Raw genomic sequence first — 25,408 nt, 5'->3', positions numbered from 1 at the left:
AACATCAAAAGTTTATATTCATTTCACCATCGAATCCTACCAGGTACCCATTCAATGCTGGGTAAGTAAAGGTAACTCGTCCACAGTCTCTTGGCTTTGGAAACACAGCGTGATTTATAGTGTTTCGGAGTGGGGCAGGGATACACAACAAACATCAAAAGTTTATATTCATTTTACCATCGCATCCTACCAGGTACCCATTCACTGCTGGGTAAGTAAAGGTAACTCTTCCACAGTCTCTTTTCCTGGGAAACACAGCGTGATTTATAGTGTTTCGGAGTGGGGCAGGGATACTCTCGGGGGTGATACTTGCCGTGCGTCACCTACACCTCTGCTGGCATCCCCTGTCAGCTGTGCTCAGAGTACAACACAACATAAGAGTGAGTGAGTGAGTGAGTGAGTGAGTGAGTGAGTGAGTGAGTGAGTGAGTTGCGGAAGGAACGCCAAATGTCTTACACGTCTACCACTTTCTTGAAAGCCACGAGTTTGGGTATGGTGCTGACAAACCTAGAAAAATAATCAGGGCGAATCTGGGATTCAAACCCAAGATCATAATGTAGGTTTCCGGCAACTTTGCACATCGAATACTTTGAGTGAATGTCCATGGTTTTATGCCGCTAATATTGAACCCGGGTCTTCGGGGTGACGAGCGAACGCTTTAACCACTAGGCTACCCAACCGCCCCTCGAATTCTTTGAATGCCCTAACCCACTGGACCACCCGTGCCCACGGAAATATATTTAAATAGGTTAATTTTGATAGTAATAATGTCTTTAGTTTATTACCATTAAAGTAATATGGAAAATGTTTTTCAAAGTCATCTCTACTGTGTGGCTAATTTCAATATTAATTGCAAAATGAATTGGTGTGTGTGCTGCAACCTGATTGGTTGAAACACGTTCTTAAATGGGATTGGATCCCGGAAATCATTCGGACGTTTCACTGTGTGTGAATACATTTTGAAAAGTATCTTTTTATTCTCAATTTAGTTTAATAAACGTGCTATTTGGCTTAGTGATACCGCATTAACTGACAAATCGAGGGGATGGGTTTGGGGAAGCCGTATTGATTTTGAGTCGCATTTTTGGCAAGGGGTCAGGAGTCGCATTAATTTGGAGACACATTAATTTCAATATTTACAGTACCTTTGATCAATATTTATCAGAACAATTTTGATTTAGATGTTTTTTCAACGTTTTGCTAACCAGGTGAGTGCAGTGATTACGGAAGTATGTTACATAATCAATTGTATTATGACCTCATCGCATTGGAGGATGACATCATAGCATTCCGCAGTGAAGCCATGTCTCTCTCTGGTAGAGCGGTCCGCCCGGAGAGCAATAGGTCCGGGGTTCGAATCCCGGCCGCGTCATGCCAAAAGACGTAAAGATGGTACTTGTCGTTACCCTGCCTGGCGCTCGGCATTAAGGGGCTCAGTCTGAGTGGGGTATTCGTGTTTAACTGCAGCATGGTATCTCAGTGGGGTAGCACTATAAAATCGGCATCAGTCCGGACTAGTACAAGTAGCCACACACACGTGCATGCATGTCGCTATATAACTGTAATAATCTCGGACGTGGCGTGTAACCCCATTACACCTCACATCACCTATCCTCGTAAAGATAAAAAACAAAACAAACGTCATATAGCTGGAATATTGCTGAGTACGGCGTAAAACAACAAACCAACCAAACCGACTTCTACCACAACTACAGACCTGTGAAGATCCGGGTTATAATCGGGGGATCGGGGGATCAGGCTCGCTCACTTGGTTGATGTATCATCTTATCCCAAAGGCGTGGATCGATGCTCATGGTGTCAATCACTGGATTGTCTGGTCCAGACTCGATTATTTACAGACCGGTGTCATTTTGCTGGAATATTGCTGATTGCAGCGTTAAACAACAAACAAACAAACAAATTCTGATCTTTCGTATTTAGCAATGTGGCTAAACATTAACGCCGTTCCAAATATACGTTGGCCCATAAGGGACATGGAGTCTGTTTTTCAATATTTTGATATTTCACTTACTTTACTTTACCTTTTGCAAATTAAAACAATTTGTCATACAAATATGTGATAAATCATGTATAAAAACAACAGAAAATATGGAAAATGTACTTTCAAGTAGCTATTGAATCGCTGAAATGTGAAGCGTAGCGTAAATGTCAAAAACTAAAATGAAAATGTCAAAAGCAAAAACTAAAATGAAAATGTCAAAAGCAAAAACGAAAATGTCGTTCCACAATGAATTCTAAACAAGAACCTGTACAGACAGTAATCCGGTCATTGGGCCCTCACCGAGGATATATACTATGAAATTCTAGAAGGAACATTGTCAGGTTGTCGCATTGCAATTTTGACACTTTTTTCTTGCTTTTGTAAGGGCGACATTACTTCAACGCGACAATGTCCTTTCTGGGATTCCATAGTTTCCCAATGATTTGTAAAGCATTCGAAGCGCCCTGAAAATCTTTAAGACATAAACAGGGGACAAGCACACTTGCTACTTTCAAGGTAAACTGCCCCTTTGGCGGGGGCCCCTACATACCTCGCTCGCATTGACAGACAGACAGAAAATATTAATGTACTTCGTCTCACTTCTGTACAACATTTGACCATCAATAACAGTTCTAACACACATATAAAATCTTCAGAAATATTAAAAATATCTACATTCACAAATCATTGCTAAAAACACATTGAAAATAATACTGCGTCTAAGTCAGCAGTAAAAAGTAGGTTTGGGAAATATGTGTGTTTGAGGTATCTTTTTTAACACATTTCGGTTTTTGACGAGGACGATTTATCAAATTTGTTAACAAAAAAATATGTAATACCATATAACACGAAGTAAAGCAGAACATATGTCACGTTTTTATTCTCATCTGAATATTTAAAACAGTTTCTCTCTTCCACTTTCTCTATCTGCCATTGACCATCTGTGTAGACGACAGCCAAAATTGCATCCGTGAAGATCCGGGGTAGGACTGGTCTTCAGCAACCTATGCTTGCCGTAAAAGGCGACTATGCTTGTCATAAGAGGCGCCTAACGGGATCGGGTGGTCAGGCTCGTTGACTTTGTTGATGCATGTCATCGTATCCCAATTGCGTGGATCGATGCTCATTATGTCAATCACTGGATTGTCTGGTCCTGACTCGATTATTTAAAGACCGCCGTCATATAGCTGGAATATTGCTGAGTGAAGCTTTAAACAAAAAAAACCCACACAAAACATCTAAATTCTGCAAATTCTGATGTAGGGGAAAGGGTCTTTTGTTAAAAACACGTACAACTGTATAATCTGATATTAATGACCTAAAGTCATTTCTACCTTGCCTACCTTGACGACATAATGCTTTATTCAGTAAACCCTTCCTTACGCGTATATAAGTATTCATACATAAACGCTTTATTTCAGAACAGACAACAATTGTGTTGGTTCTGCCACTTGCGTGTGAAATAAATGTGTGAGTAGACATCACTTTGAAGAAAGCTGCATAGGTGCTTACTCTCTTAAGACATGCGAATGCACAAAACCCCTCTCAACATAAAACCTCAGCTCTTTCATATTTTGTTTCTTGTTTTTTTCCAGACCGTTCGAATCATATTGATCTCTTAAGTCGATTTGGCATGTTCCTAAAATGGCAACAATCTCTTGCAATGCTTCTCCATTGTCTGGTTCCACATCGTCATATTTTGTCATAGCATGAGGAATAAAATAATGGTTCTGTACAAGCAGTGAGTATGGTTTTACGCCGTTTTTAGCGATATTCCAGCAATATCACGGTGGAGGACACCAGAAAAATGGACTTCACACATTGTACCCATGCGCGGAATCGAACCCGGGCTCTTTAACCCCTAGGCTACCCAACCGGTCCTATTCTGTATACCCAACATCATCAACCGCTGACAATCATGACGACCCGTTGACTAAAATAATACGATTGCAGAGCTTTGCAAAATGCACATCTCACATTAGGTGAGGCGAAATGTGATTTAGGTTCGCGTTCAAGATTCTTGCACTGATATTAATATTATTATTATTATTATTATTATTATTATTATTATTATTTACAGATTAAAATAAAAAATGCAGCAAAGAGGGTTTGGGTGATCCAGGCTGGTTAGGCTCATCATCAGCTCAGGGCCCGTGCCCCCTCTACACGCAGCCCAGACAGCGAATGGGACTTCTCCCAGGAAGCGCTGCCTAGTCAACCCCCCCCCCCCCCCCCCCCCCCCCCCCGAACTTTTCGGAGAATGTGAAGACTCCCCAACACATTACCCAGTTTGTCAGAAGGGCTGTATTGCTGTTAGGAAACCCGGGTACTCTCCCAATGTCAGTCAACAGATTGGGAGGTACCAAACCTAAGGCACCGAGGACAATGGGGAGTCGGATAACTTGGTACTTGGGATGCAAGCGTGACATTTCGAAAGCGAGGTCCGCATTTTTGCCATGTTTTTCCTTTCCTCAATCTTGTCCATCACATTAGTGTCAAAGGGGACAGAAAATTCAATGATATCAATGATTTTATCGGATATATCAAAAAGGACAAGATCAGGTTTGTTGGCCTGGATTCGTCTGAGGCTGTAAATGGGCCTATTCCAAAGAATTTTGTATTTATCATTTTCCATGGCGCTCTCTACATATTCCTGGTCGTACCATGGATGGACCTTTGCGTCAAAACCACAAGCATGGCGAAGACGGTAATAAAATGATCGAGCATCATTGACACATTACATATTCGACATTTCATATTTACATTTTCATACAAAATCACACATTGACGGTTTCGAGTGGGAAGTGACTGGTCCTGAGCAGCAAACAGGAAGCCTTCTGATTCACTTTTCAGGCCAGGCGACTTCAGCCAGACGAAGGACTCTACATGGTTGCTGATCCTCTCAACACAGTGCACATAAACTCGATGCAGTACTCGTTCAGATACCCTCTCCTTGAAAAACTGAGTCTAGGCCGATTTGATATGACACTTCGCCTGGTTGACACTTATTTCTGTACCGTCCAGCAGGACAGAACCATCAACATAATCACCACCGGCATTGAGCTTATGTCCTACATCCTTGGCTCGTATTAGGAAACTGTGGAATGCCTTGTTTTCATCATGAGTCTTGACATGCTTCACAAGAGGATCATCAGACAAAGAAATATGTGCAAAAGTGCAGAAAACAATTCGATCATGAAGAGCCTCCGCGTTAATCAAACCACGCCCTCTCGTTATGATTGGAAAATTATTATTATTACTATTATTATTATTATTATTATTATTATTATTTGTCTTAATGCTAGGAGCTGCGAAAAACACAATGCAAGTCGGTTTAGTTTCTAAACATTATGTTTTCTTAAAACCATCGCATTAAGAAATATCGCTGATAGAACAAATCGTTTTGGAATGTTATTCGATATACAAATATATTTCTATGAGAACATAATATGTTTTTGCGACACGAATTCATACATACATTCAAATAAAATCCTGACATTTAAAACTAAAATCTTCTTGTAATGCCATACTGTAATGCGTGACGAGTTTAATGTTAATCTCTGAACCTATTTTGCGATTTTTCACATTCTGCACTAAAGTACCTAAGAAGTTACCTTTTTTGCATATAAATATGTCACTTGGGGACAGTATACCGTAGTGAGTTGGACTAGAGGTAAAATGTTATGTATTTGTGGGCCACACAGGGAAACAAGTAATGTACTTTGTATTGTCTCTTTCTTCAAGGTGTGCCGAAATGAGCTCAGCAAATCCCAAATAAACTCAGCAAATGTTACGGCGCTCGGCATTTAGTTAAAAAAAAGACTGGTCGGCTTGTACAACGAATCTGAGTGGGGTATCCATGTTCAAACTGCTGCATGGTATCTCAGTGGGTTAGCAAATAAAACCGGCACTAGTCATGACTAGTGCACATTAAACCACCATTCAAATATAGAGGGGGCGCTTATTGAAACACGGCGTACCGTACGTCACATACGGTAATTACAAACAGGTTCCCAAAAGAAGACCTGTCTCTTCGATAAGACCCTTCAACCAAAATACACCATCGAGAAGACCTCTGTTTGTGTCAGCCACGCGCCAGCGGTGACACTGAGTAGGACCAACAAGCAGACATCTGCTTAACAAGAGTTATTGCGTGACAAAACAACATTGTCGCCGTGCAGACCGCCACATGATCAGCCCTATTAACCTTGCTTCAGAGGCAGCCTGCTTCGTCTTGCCGTTTGTCCTTTCCTAAGTCGATTGCGGCATGGATGGGGACTTCTAATTGGTGGCTGGACTCTCGTGGTGCTGTGTATGTATTAACACACATAGGAAATATATTTGGATGTTCTTGTAGAGAGTGTTGAGAGCGATGGGGATGAAGAAGAAAATGTGCTGTTGGTTTAAGAGCACGCGTACCCTTTGTTTGTAGGATGATGGTTAAAAGAAAATAATGTTTTCATTGACGGAAGCTAGGCCTACAACAAATATAAACTATTCAAATGAATTTAAAGAACACCCGATTCTTTCATATTATAACATGAATGGATCTGGCGTTCTTAAGTTTTTTTGAGTAATATAATTAAAAATATGATAAGTACGTACCTTGAACGCATACTGATGGTCGGCCATCTTTGACACCCTGGGTGCTGTGTGAATACGGTGATCTTTTGCGTGAGTGATCTCGTGGTCTCGTGAATGAGTGAGTGAGTGAAAATACCTCAGTCGGTCTTCGGTGTGTCGAGTGGGAATAACACGTGGTTTACGGATCAGCCAAATATATCAAGATTTACCAAAGCGCGACATGGCTACAATACTGCAACGCGACATTTTGACCAATTGTACATGGACCAGAGGTGTAGCTTCGGAGAGGTCACTTGGGGACAATATACCGTAGTGAGTTGGACTAGAGGTTACGTGTTACAACCTACAACGAATTTCATGGACTGACTGTTTGTTGCACAGAGATATAGCATGAAGACAGCTGTGGTGTGGCTGGAATATTGCTACAATCGGCGTAAACCCAACTCACTCACTAACTCAACTGTGCGAAAGTAAATAACGATAACGACTCCCGTTGATATCCGATATCGACCCGTGGAGTGAGTGAGTGAGTATGGTTTTACGCCGCTTTTAGCAATATTCCAGCAATATCACTGCGGGGGACACCAGAAATGGGCTTCACACATTGTACCCATGTCGGGAATCGAACCCGGATCTTCGGCGTGACGAGCGAACGCTTTAACCACTAGGCTACCCGACCGCCCCTCGACCCGTGGTGAATATATAGGTCTTCAGCAACCCATCCTTGCCGTGAAAGGCGACTATGCTTGTCGTAAAAGGCGACTAGGCGGGATAGGGTGGTCAGGCTCGCTGACTTGGTTGATGCATGTCATCGATCCAAATTGCGTGGATCGATGCTCATGATATCAATCACTGGATTGTCTGATCCAGACTCGATTATTTACAGACCGCCGTCATATAGCTGGAATATTGCCGAGAGCGGCGTTAAACAACAAACAAACAAACAAACAAAACTTCAAGCATATCGCCTCTTAAGAGAAGCATGGGTTCCTGAAGACCTCTTCTCGTCTCATTTCATTAATTGCACTACGCAGACTCGATTATTTACAGACCGCCGTCATATAGCTGGAATATTGCTGTGTGTGTCGTTAAACAACAAACCAACCAACCAACCAAATGGTATCGTCTAGGCTCCATCTGGATGAAGATCAGAATGGCATCCCTTGGGATTCGGAGCATCTTGCAGAGCTAGAACAAGATTGTGATGCGAAACAGGGCATGGTGCACACGACGTTCATGTCCATGCCATGTTCAGTGTGTTGGGGTCAGGAATTTTAGCAGGAAAAGGCAGTAATTAAATGTTCCCGTTATCCTGTTGGCAATGACATTGACTGACAACCATACACGCAGAGGGTGGTCACGCACAGTGATGTCCTCCACGTGTCTAACATAACAATGTTGAAGCCCTGATCAATCAAACATTTGAGTCGTATGACGCTCTTTGAGTTGAGGTTAAATGGGGTTTAACGTCGCGTCCAAGATTATTGCACTTTTATAGCGACGTGCATGTACGTGTGTGTGTTTGTGTGGCTGCTTGTACTAGTCCAGACTGATGCGGATTTATAGTGCTAGCTCACTGAGATACCATGTCGCAGTTTAACATGAATACCCCACTCAGACACAGTTTACTGACTCCGAGCCGACCAGTCCTTCTTTTAGCCCCTTAATGCCGAGCGCCAGACAGGGTAACAACAAGTACCATCTTTTAACGTCTTTTGGTTTGACGCGGTCGGGGATCGAATCCCGGACCTTCCGCTCTCCGGGCGGACGCTCTACCACTAGACCACGGAGGCGGTCTGGCGCTCTTTGAAATCGTCGTAGAAAGAGCATGGTTGTTTCTCAAAAGTTGTTGAAACGTACACGCCAAAGTTCCTAATCAATCTTCATGCCGCCCAGACTCATTACGTGCTCTTTAGTCGCGATACATTCGGAGTTCGGAGTTCAAGCAATGTATTCACAGAATGCCACGAAGTAATTGCGTTTCTGCTAAACATGAACACTTGAAATGAGCAATTGATTTTTTCATTTTTTAGAAAGGGTGGCCTCACATCCGTTAAACGACTAACGTCAGCAAATATTTAATAACGTCAATCTATAAAGTTCAAACACATGTCTTCATGATATTCAAGAAGGAAGATGTTCAAAAGAGACGGTGATAAATAATTAATTAAAAGGCATTGTGTATTCGTGACGCCGTATCTTTTTGTTAAGATGTTAGTGACGTCATATGTTTCAACACGAAATCTATATTCACAAGACCTGGATAATTCGGTCACGATGTTGGTTTGTTGTTGAACGCCGCACTCAGCAATATTCCAGCTATATGACGGCGGTCTGTAAATAAACCAGTCTGGACCAGACAATCCAGTGATTGATATCATGAACATCGATCCACACAATTCGGATGATGACATGCATCAACCAAGTCAGCGAGCCTGACCGCTAGATCCCGTTAGTCACCTCTTACGAAAAGCACTGTCGGCTTTTACAGCAAGTATGGGTTGCTGAAGACCTATTCTACCCCGGATCGCTGACAAACTAGAAACATAATCGGGGCGAACCGAAATTCAAGTTAAAAACAGTTGATTTGATGACATCGTAATAAAGAGGTAAATATAAGGTATGATTTTGGTGTGTTTTTTTCAGGTCTTACTTTCATGTAAAAAAATAATACAATCTGCATGAGTGAATGTTGTACATGTTGATGTCGGAACATAGAATCCAATCTCATTGAAATGGCCGTAAGATGGACAACACAATCCTTCTGACGGCCCACAAGGGAAATAACTCCTGTACAGAATTGATAATGATCAGTCTGCTGAAGAATTAATTCCAACAAAAGGTAGCCAAACAAATGAATAAAATCGTCACTTCCGTTCCTTTTACTCATGCGTTTTTGGAGGGTTGTTTTTTGTTGTCACGTAATCATCACCCGAGTGTTTGAAATAAGATATACAGTAAAATACGGTTATAACGAACTCAAAGGGACCACTAATTTTAATTTTAATTCGTTATAACCGTAGTTCGTTATAAGCATATGTACAACATCTGTACAGAAAATGGACGGCACCAAGAAACAGTTCGTTATATCCGACAGTTCGTTATAAGCGTGTTCGTTATAAACGTAGTTTACTGTACCAACATGAGTCGATACAAGGTTTAAGTTGTGTAATTTTAAACTTTTATCGACAAGTGTTGATATTTGATATTAAAAGACACTCGAGCGAGATTCTATTTATCATCCAAAATCATCCTTGCATCTTTTTTTCAGTTTGTAAACAATAATAAGCAGTGTTTTGAGTTTAAAAACAGCTTTTGACAAGCTTCAATGGCAAAAACGATTTGTGATGTCATTTGATTGTGACGTCACAATGGTCTGCGAAACATTGTGGTGCATTCTCGTTGCAGCGGCATCGCTTGATTTCACCCAAGATATACATGTATCTCATGTGGAATCTGTTTTGGATGATAAATCAAATAACCTCCTTTTAACACATGATTAACTGTGTCAGATAAATTGTTTCATAAAGTAGTTCCCAGCTGATTTATCTAAAATGTCTAGACTCGAAGCCATAATACCGCCTTGAAAGTGTTTTTGGTCTTCTAACAATAGAAGAACTCCTTCCAAAGCTAACTAATACTACGGCAATTACAGTACACGAAGCGGATGTCAGCAATATTATTTGGAAATTCGAGCTTAGCACAAAGTAGCCAGCTCAGCCTCTTGTGGAACATACAACATCGTCGGGAATGGTATTTGACGTCCAGGTACCCGCCTTCCATGACAAATATATATCGACTCAACTCGTTATCAGTTTTGGATGTTTTGTTTGTTTATTTTTTGTTTTGCGTCGCAATGATCAATTCTACATCAAAACCCCGGCGACCTGTAAAAAGAGCATGTGTGAGGCAAACCAGTGGTTGATACTATGAGCAAATAGTGAAGGCCAGGTGGGACAATAATTCAAAATACGTATTCAGCTAAAGAAATGTGATATGTACGAGGTCTGGCTGAAATGTTCTAAGCCTAACTGTGAAAGACCCGTACCAAGTCGATGGTTTTCATTTATTTCTCCACATAGTCCCCTTCCAGGTTTACACACTTTTGCCAGGGATGCTGCAAGGCCTTGATGGCGGTCAAGAAGAAATTTTCTTCAGCCAGCCTACAAAAGTCATTCACATTGGAAATGACGTCATCATTACTAGGGAAATGGCGACCGGCTAGTTCCTTTTTCATTTTGGGAAACAGGTGGAAGTCTGACGGGGCCAAATCGGGTGAATAAGGGGGATGGTCAATGAGTTCGAAGCCACAATCATGGGTCGCTGACATGGCAACCACCGATTTGTGGTGGAACAGGACTCCTTTAGTGAGCATTCCCCGTCGCTTAGCTTTCATAGCTTCACGCAACTGTCTCAGTAGGTCGGCATAATATCTTCCATTGATAGTCTGGCCTTTTTCAAGATAGTCAATCAGCAAAATACCCTTGGAATCCCAAAAGACTGAAGCCATCACCTTTCCAGCAGAAGGAACCGACTTGGTTTTTTTGGGGCTGGTGATTCCGGATGCTTCCATTGTTAAGACTGAATTTTGGTTTCTGGTTGAAAGTGATGAATCCAGGTCTCATCCATGGTTACAAATCGGGCCAAAAAATCATCGGGATCTGCTTCAAAACGGCATAAGTTGTCACGGGACGTCAGAAATCTGACACGTTTCTGATTCGCTGTCAAGAGCTTTGGCACCCATCTTGCAGAAACTTTTGTCATTCCCAACTCGTTGGTGATAATGTGCTCACCCCTCTCATGAGAGATGCCCACAACACTGGCAATATGTCGAGTGGTCAATCGTCGATCAGCCATCACCATGTCATGCACCCGGGTAATGTTTTCCGGAATGGTTGCTGTTGAAGGCCTTCCTGGACGCGGGTCATCGTCAAGGCTCTCTCCGCCACGCTTGAATTCCGCAGCCCACTTCTTTACAGTGGAAAAGGAAGGGGCATCATCCCCTAAAGTGGAGACCATGTCAGCATGTATCTGTGTTGGAGTTAGCCCTTTCAGTTGCAGGTACGTGATGACTGTCCTATAGCCAGTTTTGTCCATTTCTGGTGATTTCAATGGGTAGGTTCAAAAGATGGTCTGGTACAAAGACAATAATAACACTACAGTTGCAGTTCTTATGTCTATGATTCATTAAATGATTGTACTTGTTGGTGGCAAAAGTTTGTTTCAATCCGATTGAGATATCCCACTTAGGCTGAGAACTTTTCAGACAGCCCTCGTATGTTTAAGACTGAACTTTTGGGGTACTAAGTTGAATGAAGTAAAATACAACAAATGCCACATGACTAATATTTTTTGGAAACACAAATATACGTGAAACATATTACTTTGTTAAATACCGGGATGCGTTGCTGAGATTAAGGGTGTGTGAGTGTTTGTGTGTGTGCGCGCGCGCGCGTGCGTGCGTGCGTGCGTGCATGCGTGCATGCGTGCGTGCTTGCGTGTGTGGTAAAAAATTACACAGCGCAATAGGGAGGAAGTTGAGTGGGGAAGCGGTCAGCGCTAGTAAAATATGGTACAGTCCTAACTCCTAAAGACAAACCCACAATCCCTGCCTCCCCTATAATAAATGACCAGTCCCTAAATAATGTTCAAATTGATATTTTTTAATTTGTGTAAAAAAAACTAAACCGTGTCATTCGTTCATGGCCCCACCTAATCTACCCCAAATATAATAAATGACCAGTCCCGCTTTAAGGACCTTGGCCCCGTTCCACAAAGCGATCTTAGCGCTACGATTGTCTTAAGTCAGTGTTAAAGAATGGGAGTTACGATCAACTTAGAGCTAAGATCGCTTTGTGGAACGGGGCCCTGGGTACGGTTCTATCCATGTACGTCACTTTTCAGACTCTGCCCTAAAGCATTCGTGTCCAACTCGTGTTATTCCGGGACAAGCCGAATAGCGTTACGGAAAGGGGCGAGTGGAGACGAATGTGCCATAAAGCTGTCGTTCTTCACTGCCAACCAGGAAATAGCCACACTTCTAGTACACGTCGTGGCAATTAGCGTCACACACGCATATCCGTAGTCACGGTGTTTCTATCATTCTGTCGACGTTCATGTTGAATAAGATATATAGTACAAATAACTGCCATCCCAATCGATGTTGCTGTTAGTAAGTGCCAGGGAAGGAGGATTTGGTTGATGCCGCTGTGTAGGATTTCAGGTCTGTCAAGTCGAGTCATCTGCGTGTACCGAGTCAGGCTGCTTGTACTACTCCGGACTGATGCCGATTTATTGTGCTAGCTCACTGAGATATCATAGTTTAACATAAATACCCCACTCAGACACAGTATATTGACTCCGAGCCGACCAGTCCTTGTTTAGCCCCTTAATGTCGAGGGCCAGACAGGGTAACAACAAGTTCCATCTTTTAACGTCTTTTGGTATGACGCGGCCGGGGACCGAACCCTGGACCTTGCTCTCCGGGCGGACGCTCTACCACAAGACCACGAGGCGGTCTTGTCAATGATGAGAGACACGTTGAACGTTGTGAGTGAATCCCCAACGCGGTAAAAGTGAGTGAGTTTGGTTTTTACGCCGCTTTTAGTAAAATTCCAGCAATACCACGGCGGGGAACACTGGAATATTGCTAAAAGCGGCGTAAAACCTCACTCACTCACTCATTGCTTGAGGATTAATATTATGTTCAGAGCGATTCGCAAGTTTGACGTCGTTGATTTATTTTGTTTCATTAGGGGGATTGATATTTAATTCCAAGTTTAATAGACATTCCTCCAGTTGCACGATCGGATAACAGCCGATATATTCCCCAGGCAGAACTTCTTTCGGAGACTCCGCATTAGAAATACGATACAAAACCTTTTTCAGCTCATTAAGATACATTAAGAACAATGAACGAAGAATGATATCGAGTAATAATAATTTTTATAATTTTCTTAAAAAAGGATTACATAGAATTTTCAAATAAAAACTGAAATTAGATTTATTTCATGGCAATTTTCTTCTTTTTTTCCACGAAACATTAGCAATCGATTCAATTGAAAATTAACTGTAATGGATCGATGGAATGTTGTCTTAGGCTTCCGAACATTTTAGCGCTGAAACAATGTACTTTGTACCCAGCATGCTTTGTCTTATGTTATCTCCACTATGGCTTATCTTAATGTTATCTTCAGGATGTTATCTTCAGGACGTTATCTTTTGTTACCTCCAGCATGCTTTGTCTTATGTTATCTCCACTCTGGCTTATCTTATGTTATCTTCAGGACGTTATCTTATGTTATCTCCACTCTGGCTTATCTTATGTTATCTTCAGGATGTTATCTTATGTTATCTCCACTCTGGCTTATCTTATGTTATCTTCAGGATGTTATCTTATGTTACCTTCAGCATGCTTTGTCTTATGTTATCTCCACTCTGGCTTATCTTATGTTATCTTCAGGAAGTTATCTTATGTTATCTCCACTATGACTTATCTTATGTTATCTGCAGGACGTTATCTTCAGGACGTTATCTTATGTTATCTCCACTCTGGCTTATCTTATGTTATCTTCAGGATGTTATCTTATGTTATCTCCACTCTGGCTTATCTTATGTTATCTTCAGGATGTTATCTTATGTTACCTTCAGCATGCTTTGTCTTATGTTATCTCCACTCTGGCTTATCTTATGTTATCTTCAGGACGTTATCTTATGTTACCTCCAGCATGCTTTGTCTTATGTTATCTCCACTGTAGCGTGTCTTATGTTACCTCCAGCATGCTTTGTCTTATGTTATCTCCACTCTGGCTTATCTTATGTTATCTTCAGGACGTTATCTTATGTTACCTCCAGCATGCTTTGTCTTATGTTATCTCCACTCTGGCTTATCTTATGTTATCTTCAGGACGTTATCTTATGTTATCTCCACTCTGGCTTATCTTATGTTATCTTCAGGATGTTATCTTATGTTACCTTCAGCATGCTTTGTCTTATGTTATCTCCACTCTGGCTTATCTTATGTTATCTTCAGGACGTTATCTTATGTTACCTCCAGCATGCTTTGTCTTATGTTATCTCCACTGTAGCGTGTCTTATGTTACCTCCAGCATGCTTTGTCTTATGTTATCTCCACTCTGGCTTATCTTATGTTATCTTCAGGACGTTATCTTATGTTACCTCCAGCATGCTTTGTCTTATGTTATCTCCACTGTAGCGTGTCTTATGTTACCTCCAGCATGCTTTGTCTTATGTTATCTCCACTCTGGCTTATCTTATGTTATCTTCAGGACGTTATCTTATGTTATCTCCACTCTGGCTTATCTTATGTTATCTTCAGGATGTTATCTTATGTTACCTTCAGCATGCTTTGTCTTATGTTATCTCCACTCTGGCTTATCTTATGTTATCTTCAGGACGTTATCTTATGTTACCTCCAGCATGCTTTGTCTTATGTTATCTCCACTCTGGCTTATCTTATGTTATCTTCAGGATGTTATCTTATGTTATCTCCACTCTGGCTTATCTTATGTTATCTTCAGGATGTTATCTTATGTTACCTTCAGCATGCTTTGTCTTATGTTATCTCCACTCTGGCTTATCTTATGTTATCTTCAGGACGTTATCTTATGTTACCTCCAGCATGCTTTGTCTTATGTTATCTCCACTCTGGCTTATCTTATGTTATCTTCAGGACGTTATCTTATGTTACCTCCAGCATGCTTTGTCTTATGTTATCTCCACTGTAGCGTGTCTTATGTTACCTCCAGCATGCTTTGTCTTATGTTATCTCCACTCTGGCTTATCTTATGTTATCTTCAGGACGTTATCTTATGTTATCTCCACTCTGGCTTATCTTATGTTATCTTCAGGATGTTATCTTATGTTACCTTCAGCATGCTTTGTCTTATGTTATCTCCACTCTGGCTTATCTTATGTTATCTTCAGGACGTTATCTTATGTTACCTCCAGCATGCTTTGTCTTATGTTAACTCCACTCTGGCTTATCTTATGTTATCTTCAGGACGTTATCTTATGTTATCTCCACTCTGGCTTATCTTATGTTATCTTCAGGATGTTATCTTATGTTACCTTCAGCATGCTTTGTCTTATGTTATCTCCACTCTGGCTTATCTTATGTTATCTTCAGGACGTTATCTTATGTTATCTCCACTCTGGCTTATCTTATGTTATCTTCAGGATGTTATCTTATGTTACCTTCAGCATGCTTTGTCTTATGTTATCTCCACTCTGGCTTATCTTATGTTATCTTCAGGACGTTATCTTATGTTATCTCCACTCTGGCTTATCTTATGTTATCTTCAGGATGTTATCTTATGTTATCTCCACTCTGGCTTATCTTATGTTATCTTCAGGATGTTATCTTATGTTACCTTCAGCATGCTTTGTCTTATGTTATCTCCACTCTGGCTTATCTTATGTTATCTTCAGGAAGTTATCTTATGTTATCTCCACTATGACTTATCTTATGTTATCTGCAGGACGTTATCTTCAGGACGTTATCTTATGTTATCTCCACTCTGGCTTATCTTATGTTATCTTCAGGATGTTATCTTATGTTATCTCCACTCTGGCTTATCTTATGTTATCTTCAGGATGTTATTTTATGTTACCTTCAGCATGCTTTGTCTTATGTTATCTCCACTCTGGCTTATCTTATGTTATCTTCAGGACGTTATCTTATGTTACCTCCAGCATGCTTTGTCTTATGTTATCTCCACTGTAGCGTGTCTTATGTTACCTCCAGCATGCTTTGTCTTATGTTATCTCCACTCTGGCTTATCTTATGTTATCTTCAGGACGTTATCTTATGTTACCTCCAGCATGCTTTGTCTTATGTTATCTCCACTGTAGCGTGTCTTATGTTACCTCCAGCATGCTTTGTCTTATGTTATCTCCACTCTGGCTTATCTTATGTTATCTTCAGGACGTTATCTTATGTTATCTCCACTATGGCTTATCTTATGTTATCTTCAGGATGTTATCTTATGTTACCTTCAGCATGCTTTGTCTTATGTTATCTCCACTCTGGCTTATCTTATGTTATCTTCAGGACGTTATCTTATGTTACCTCCAGCATGCTTTGTCTTATGTTAACTCCACTCTGGCTTATCTTATGTTATCTTCAGGACGTTATCTTATGTTATCTCCACTCTGGCTTATCTTATGTTATCTTCAGGATGTTATCTTATGTTACCTTCAGCATGCTTTGTCTTATGTTATCTCCACTCTGGCTTATCTTATGTTATCTTCAGGACGTTATCTTATGTTATCTCCACTCTGGCTTATCTTATGTTATCTTCAGGATGTTATCTTATGTTATCTCCACTATGGCTTATCTTATGTTATCTTCAGGACGTTATCTTATGTTACCTCCAGCATGCTTTGTCTTATGTTATCTCCACTCTGGCTTATCTTATGTTATCTTCAGGACGTTATCTTATGTTATCTCCACTCTGGCTTATCTTATGTTATCTTCAGGATGTTATCTTATGTTACCTTCAGCATGCTTTGTCTTATGTTATCTCCACTCTGGCTTATCTTATGTTATCTTCAGGACGTTATCTTTTGTTACCTCCAGCATGCTTTGTCTTATGTTATCTCCACTCTGGCTTATCTTATGTTATCTTCAGGACGTTATCTTATGTTATCTCCACTCTGGCTTATCTTATGTTATCTTCAGGACGTTATCTTATGTTACCTCCAGCATGCTTTGTCTTATGTTATCTCCACTCTGGCTTATCTTATGTTATCTTCAGGACGTTATCTTATGTTATCTCCACTATGGCTTATCTTATGTTATCTTCAGGACGTTATCTTATGTTACCTCCAGCTTGCTTTGTCTTATGTTATCTCCACTCTGGCTTATCTTATGTTATCTTCAGGACGTTATCTTTTGTTATCTCCAGCATGCTTTGTCTTATGTTATCTCCACTATGGCTTATCTTATGTTATCTTCAGGACGTTATCTTATGTTACCTCCAGCATGCTTTGTCTTATGTTATCCTCAACATGGGTTCTCTTGTGTTATATCCAGGCTGTTATGTTAACTACAGCAAGCTTTATCTCATGTTATCACCAGAATGCGTTATCTCATGTTATCTCCAGGATGTGTTATCTTATGTTTTCTCAAGGATGTGCTATCTTGTGTCATCTTCACTAAGTCTTATCTTATGTCATCTCCAGGATGTTATGTTATCTCCAGCATGCTTTATCTTATGTTATCTCCAGGATGTTATCTTATGTTATCTCCAGCATGGGTTATCTTATGTTATCTCTAGAATTTCTTTCGATAAGTAACTTGATTAGCTCCCGGGTTTCGTCCATGTTTAGTCTTTTTGTCACAAATGTACTGGTTTAATCTCAGATTTTTACTTTATTTGTACTGTTGATTAATTTACTGTTCGAACTTGAGACATGGACACAGTTGTTTGGGACATTAACGTCAATTTGAAAAGTTTTTCAGTTGAATGACTTGGTGAAGGTGAATTGTGGAGACGAAGTGGAAATCAACGCAGGTCGTGGACATATATCACTTTGGTGCAAACCACGAGCATAGGGTTGATAGTCAATGGCTTTGAAACAGAAGCAACGAATCTGGAATTTGAACCCACGACAGCAGCGCATTGGACAAGTCGGTGACATAGGTCAACCGACGTCTTCTTGGCCATATAAAGACATAGCACATCTGAGGAAACTGAAAATAATTGGGAATCAAACCCAGTCCTCGGCGTGATAGACCAACGCTTCCGCCACTGGGCTACCGTCCCCATGATTTAGCAATAGCCAGCTTTATGAAGCCTGCCTGTAAATCGTCGAGTCGGTTTATTGTGAACAACGTCCGATTAGGTGAGTGAGTATGGTGTACCCAAGCAATACCACGACGGGAGTCACCAGAAATGGCATGGACTTCACCTCATAGGTATTGGGTTTCATGTCTGAGAATGCTCCAAACCATTATAACGAAACTTCTCGCTCCACATAGAACCCCAGTTCTTTCAATTGTGTATCTGTTTTTTTACCCCGATCGAATACTATCGATCTGTCGAGTTGGATTTGGTTACTTAAACGGCAGCAAACTCTTGCAATGCTTCTCCATTGTCTGATGGCGGAGAGTATCCATTCCTGATCGTCATATTTTGTCATAACAATCAAAACAAAATAATGGTTATGTACAGTGAGTGAATATGGTTTTACGCCGCTTTTTTTAAGCAATATTTCAGCAATATGACACAAGAAAAATGGGCTTCACACATTGTACCCATGTGGGGAATCGAACCCTGGTCTCCGGCGTAACGAGCGAACGCTTTAACCACTGGGCTACCCAACCGCCCCAGCAACGTCAAGCTGCGATGACACGAAATCATTCAAGCCTTAGCTCAAATTAAATGCCCTCTTATGGTTGCCAGGGCCACCGATAATTCGGAATCCCTATGGGTGAAATAAAAGTTAAGTTTTATGAAAATAAGATTTTGTTGTTGTATGACAATACCTGCGCAATAGTTGTTTCTGTAATGACACAAGTGATAGTTTTATTGAGTTATACTGACAGGTACTTCTAGAAATAGGGCTGTTTCATTTAATAAGATAAAAAGCCAGTTGTAGAAATGGGATTTATTGTTTCATTTACTACGACAAATAAACAAATAATCTAACTTGGCCTTGTCATGTCTTCGATAAAAATATATTGTACGCCTCACTGAGGCCTTGCGTGTTGAAAGGTGAGGTGAAATTGGGTTTTACCTTGCGTCCAAGATCATTGCACATATTTTGCGACGTGCATGCGTGCGTGCGTCCGTGCGTGCGTGCGTGTGTGTGTGTGTGTGTGCTTGTACTAGTCCGGACTGATGCCGATTTATAGTGCTAGCTCACTGAGATTCCATGCCGCAGTTTAACATGAATACCCCACTCAGACACAGTACACTGACTCCGAGCCGACCAGTCCTTGTTAATTATTTTAAAGGGGCACTGATCTAACGCAATTCCCCGGGACTGGTTGGTGCCTTTGTTATTGTTTTTTCCCAGTGAGTACCCGGATGTATAGCAGAAATCTATACTAGTTCGCGACCTCTGCTGCGCCATTCGTAAGCGCATTAGTCACTTGTATGGGTAGTAATATAGAGGGCGTATGGTCACATTGATCAACAAAATGAAATACAGTTTTGGAGATAATAAGGAAATGTAGGTATCTTTGTGGGTAGCATCAGTAATGGTGACGAAGTTTTGATAAGTCACTTGCTTGGTAATTTTGCGATTTTCGTTTACACTATTTTGACTTGCAACACAAAGTAAATATTTCACCTGAGCATTGCTTTTTGATAGTGTGTATATTTTTTACTGTCAAAATGTGTAACATTTTCAAATTTATTCAACGCCTAAATATTCAGTTATTTAACAAAGTGACTGAAAAACATTTCCATCTGTATTATTATGATAACGAATATCCAAACATTTTGATGTTTAATGTCATCACCAAGAGACTGAAAATGTTACGTTGAAAAGTACATTTCTATGTTGTTTGGCTTCTAATCCTACATAATAATATGTTGTGGTGTTTGTAGGCCCTTTTGATCGCCTTAATCAATCTGGACAGATTTTTTTTGTCAAAATGACTGAAATATTTACACATTTTATAAATTGCCTGAGAGAATTACATTTTACAAATTGACGGTAATATATACACGCTTACAAGGGAAAAGGCCTGTGAAAACAACGTCTATCGCGCATTGAAGAATTTCCCAACCAAGACGTAGAGAAACAAGAACACGTCCCATTTTAATTCTGGAAACCCAAAAGTCCAGAAACTCTACGGTCTTTGCCCAGTCTCGGTTAAAGGTATTTTCAAAATTAAACATGCCGTTTTCATGGGAACATACCAAGGAAGAAAAAATGAAAAAAAAATTGTTTAAAAACTCAATATTTAGACTATGTCGCCCATGGGCCTGCCCATGGGCGAAGTTTGGCCCATGGGCGAAGTCTGGCCCATGGGTAGGCCCATGGGCAGGCCCATGGGCGAGAATATGTTCCTTTACTTAAAACTCATGTTTTTGTTTCGCAAATACATTTAATGTATTCATTGAAGTATCATGACACAAAATGTAATTCATTTTAACTTAATTCAACGATTTTATAACGATATTGAAATATTTCGCCCATGGGCGAGAAAAAGGTTTGGCCCATGGGCGAGAATATGTTCCTTTACTTAAAACTCATGATTTTGTTTCGCAAATACATTAAATGTATTTATTGAAGTATCATGACACAAAATTTACCTCATTTTAACTTATTTCAACTATTTTATAGCGATATTGAAATATTTCGCCCATGGGCGAGAAAAAGGTTTGGCCCATGGGTAGGCCCATGGGCAGGCCCATGGGCGAGAATATGTTCCTTTACTTAAAACTCATGTTTTTGTTTCGCAAATACATTTAATGTATTCATTCAAGTATCATGACACAAAATTTAACTCATTTTAACTTAATTCAACGATTTTATAGCGATATTGAAATATTTCGCCCATGGGCGAGAAAAAGGGTTTGGCCCATGGGCGAGTATATGTTCCTTTACTCAAAACTCATGTTTTTTTCCGCAAATACATTAAATGTATTTATTCAAGTATCATGACACAAAATTTAACTAATTTTTACTTAATTCAACTATTTTACGGCGTTATTAAAATATTTCGTCCATTGTTTACGTCAGTCCCTTTCAAGCATCAACTAACTGTTTGCAAAGTATATTGTATCATGTGAAATATACTTTATATTATATCATTACATTACTATTTAAAAAGGGCATTTGGTTGGATGTTTCCTTTAGTTCTACAAATTTCACCTGTTTTACATATTGTAGCGATCTTTAATGAACCCGGCCTTACCTCTCAAAACGTTTTGACAGTTTATCATACGAATTCATGTGCGTGTACTCCAATTCATTGGAGTTATTTTCCACAACATTAAATTTTAGTTAGTTTCTATTTCATTTCCCATTTAATGTCCCGTTGATACATCACACTGGGCAATTACGTGACACCAGGTATGCAATATACAGGTACGCGTGCGCGTATTTTAATGAAAAAAACTATTCGTCTTTTATTGCATAACGTTTGGCTGAATATCTTACATTCTAACGAAATCTCGAAATAATTATTTAATTACATGCGGTTTCGAACTGACCAGTGGGAATTATGTTTCAATGCGATTGAGGAAAACGTGAGTGAATATTGTGACACTAAAGCAACTTTTAACTGCATTGTCACTTTTGGTATGAAAATGGTAACAGTTCAGAAAAAACAACAGCCTCCTTATGATAATTCTCATTAGTACGTTGTATCTAATTACAGTGTCGGCCTTATTTACAGGTGATTCTACAATACCTGCTCTCGGTCAATTACGATCTACCACACCACGCGTGAATAAACAGTTATGCAGGTGTTGCTGTGGGCAAATACCTAGCCTGAAAATGTTTATTTTTTTTAGGATACATGTTTTACAAATGTTCGTTGATATGTGGATATATTAAGCACAAAGACAAAAAAATGTGTATGAAAGATGAATTAGTGCCTTGATATATTCATCGAGATGTGTATTATCGTTTAAGGGGGTCATTCAATAAACGTATGTTTGGAGGAGATATCAAAGGAGCCGCCCAATATACACAGTGTCGTCCGGTGAACTACCACCCCACCCTGTCCATTAGAGTTATGTAATCGGTACACAAATATATTTGATGCGGTGTCAGTGCGGAAGGAGTTTGAATTACGTCCGCCAGTTGTCACAGAAATCCTCAAAGTATAGAAACAATAAACAAGGTCAATCCGTACTAATTACCTAGTGACGCACGTAACAACGACTGTCAATAGGGAAAATGGTGAAAACAAATTGAAATAGATTTTAATAAAACATTACTGTACTACATAACTCGCAAAAGCGGTGCCTAAAATTTTTGACCGTGTTATGTGTGTTGTAAACTGACGAATAGCAAGTAATTGTCATGCTGTACGCATGGTTCCATATACAAATTCAGTTATACAACCGGTATGAAACTGAGAACTGAGATACCAAGTACAACCTGCATTCACACACGGAAGCAATATACTTGTGTGTATGCCCTCTCCTCTAAAAAATGTATCACTAAAGTATTTGCATTGTAATAAATATAGTAATGATAAAACTTGGTAATTTGGTAGGTCTCCGACAGATATGATTTTCAGTTTTTTTACACCTTTGATTGATACGGATTACGTACCTGTAGTCTAGTCACTGTCTCTAATGTATCTGCTTGTTAGAAATTTCAAATGTCTTGTTATAGCACTGTTCCTAAAATACGGCAGTTTCTTTTATCGGGTATAAATAGTTGATTCGTCTTGTCACGCAGTCATTGTTTACTTGATCGAATGATTTCCACAAACAATTACGGCAGAGAGTTTTGTATTTTATTATATTTTTAGAAGATTTTAGAAGATGCATACATCACTGTATCTCAGAACGTAAAACTGATAACATTCAAACATGTAATTAGTACACAGTTAATTGTTACATATAATTTCCTGCATATTCCTTTTTGAACAAAAAGCCTACATGTATACTGATATCGGTGTCCACTGTTAAAAGGGTATTAGTGCAGTCAGCCATGGTAAATGGAGAGACAATAATAAGGTGATTAATTATAGTCTGTTGCAGAATATGCGGTATAAGTGTAGTCATTGATACATATACACATTACACATATACAGATGAAATACACGATATGATGCAGTGCAAGAGCAAATTAAGATACGGTTTCTATTAAAAATAATTATACGATTTTGGATTTAATTAGCATGTTTAAATTTTCAGGCCAACACGGCTGAGATACAGCATCGGCATACTCAACTGGAGTTGTTTTCTGCCGGTCGTAAGTTCATTGTTTGACTTAGCACACTCGTGTCGGGGTCGCGATATTTTCTTCTCTTTGTTGGCAACCTGCCACCGGTCTGAATTTTGAGAAAGGTCTCAGCATGGGACTGTTAATTACTTGTAGATGTTGGGTGCGGTTAGGACCAAACTTTTTCAGCTCAGAGTGTTAGTGGTCCTGGAACCCATAGTGTCAAACAGGTTCTGCACAAAACGTCCATCAGATTCTATTGTTCAGCAACATTGTCACTGAATTTCAGAACTCTGGCATGATATAATAATCAAGGATTTCGAAGGTGAACGAGGGGAAAGGCAGACGCACGTGGATTTACCCTCAGGTTATTATTGTCTGGAGTTCACATTTTGGGGCATTTCATATACTAATTGAACAGAGTTCACCTGCACATGTCCACTTTAGTGATACAGACTGTAACCAAAAATGCAATGAGCCGTAGCTCTTAATCCCTTATAACAACGGTAACAACAACCAGGGTGAGGACACAGTAAGGTTAAACCGTGTCCAACAGACAATCTGAGGTGGCTATCTCCCATCAAGTCAGCTCTGTTTTTAAGCGCATAGTTATGTTTTTACATATTGAAATAAAAGGAATGAAAAAAATTATATTTAACAAACCTACACATTACCAAATACAAAACTGTATAACCCTCTCTAGACTTCGTTCCAATTAACCTGGATCATTCAACTCGCTCGCGAAGGTCGTATGCGACTTTAAAGTGAATACGTCTACAGTGTACAAGTAACTTTTAACTGTATCATATATACTCATGATAAGCAATTATTTTCGTTCCTAATTCGAATGAGCATATTCTGAGGCTAAATCTGCAAAAGGACAGATAAAATATTTCTTTGTACAATGCAAACGATACAAACGTAGCGGCTGATAATAGAGACAATGATTTAATAATCTGCAATATATCAAGTGTTCTCGTTCAATCTATTGTACATATTGAAGTGATTGTAAAGTTTCAAGGAGTACTAAAATGTTGTGGTATTATGAATGTATTTAGAATATGAATAGCGAAAAACAGTCACCATATCGGATGTACATGTATAACTTGTCTTCCAACACCACGCTTGTGCCGAGGCCCATGGTCATAAAACTAATCGGTCCCATAAAAGGAGCAAATAGTTTCGCAGATACTTCTTGCTATGGTTCACTCACAATTGTCAGACGACCTAATCATCAGTCAGACCAGTCAAGTGTGACCAGCGTACCTGCCTGGTTTTGGCTCCTAATTACTGAACTGCCCAATACTTTCATACTGTGGGCAAAGTAAGCGGCCTCGTTGAGTGATACAGACTAACCAGATTATGATTGTGTTTGTAAGTGCGTTTAATCTGTGTCGGGTTGCAGTTGTTTTATTAGTCAAGACTACGGGTAGTTTTTTCAAAGAAACCTTTTAGCCGTTGAGTTTGTTTTGCATTCATTTCATTAAATACATTGTTAGGTAGAATAATAACACGTTATATGGATAAAACATCTCCCTAATCTGAGTATAATCTCACATGTACTCTAAGTACCGTACTATATTACTTTGCGGAGACACTGAGTATAATTTTTTAGTTGGCTTTGTATGCTGTCTGAATGACTTTACACAAATCCCTGCATTCAATAGACCCGTGAAGATCTTCAACAAACCATTCTTGGCGTAAAAGGGCGACAGCGCTTGTCGTAAGAAGCGACTACCGGGATCGGGTGGTCAGGCTCGCTGACTTGGTTGATGCATGTCATCGTATCCCAATTGCGTGGATCGATGCACATGATGTCAATCACTGGATTGTCTGGTCCAGACTCGATTATTTACAGACCGCCGTCATACAGCTGAAATATTGCTAAGTGTGGCGTTATACAACTAACAAACAAACAAAACACAAAAAGAGAAAGTG

Source organism: Haliotis rufescens, unplaced genomic scaffold, assembly GCF_023055435.1.
Source record: "Haliotis rufescens isolate VD_foot unplaced genomic scaffold, xgHalRufe1.0.p SCAF_13, whole genome shotgun sequence".
Taxonomy (NCBI): Eukaryota; Metazoa; Mollusca; class Gastropoda; order Lepetellida; family Haliotidae; genus Haliotis; species Haliotis rufescens.
Note: the sequence above shows the minus strand (reverse complement) of the source record.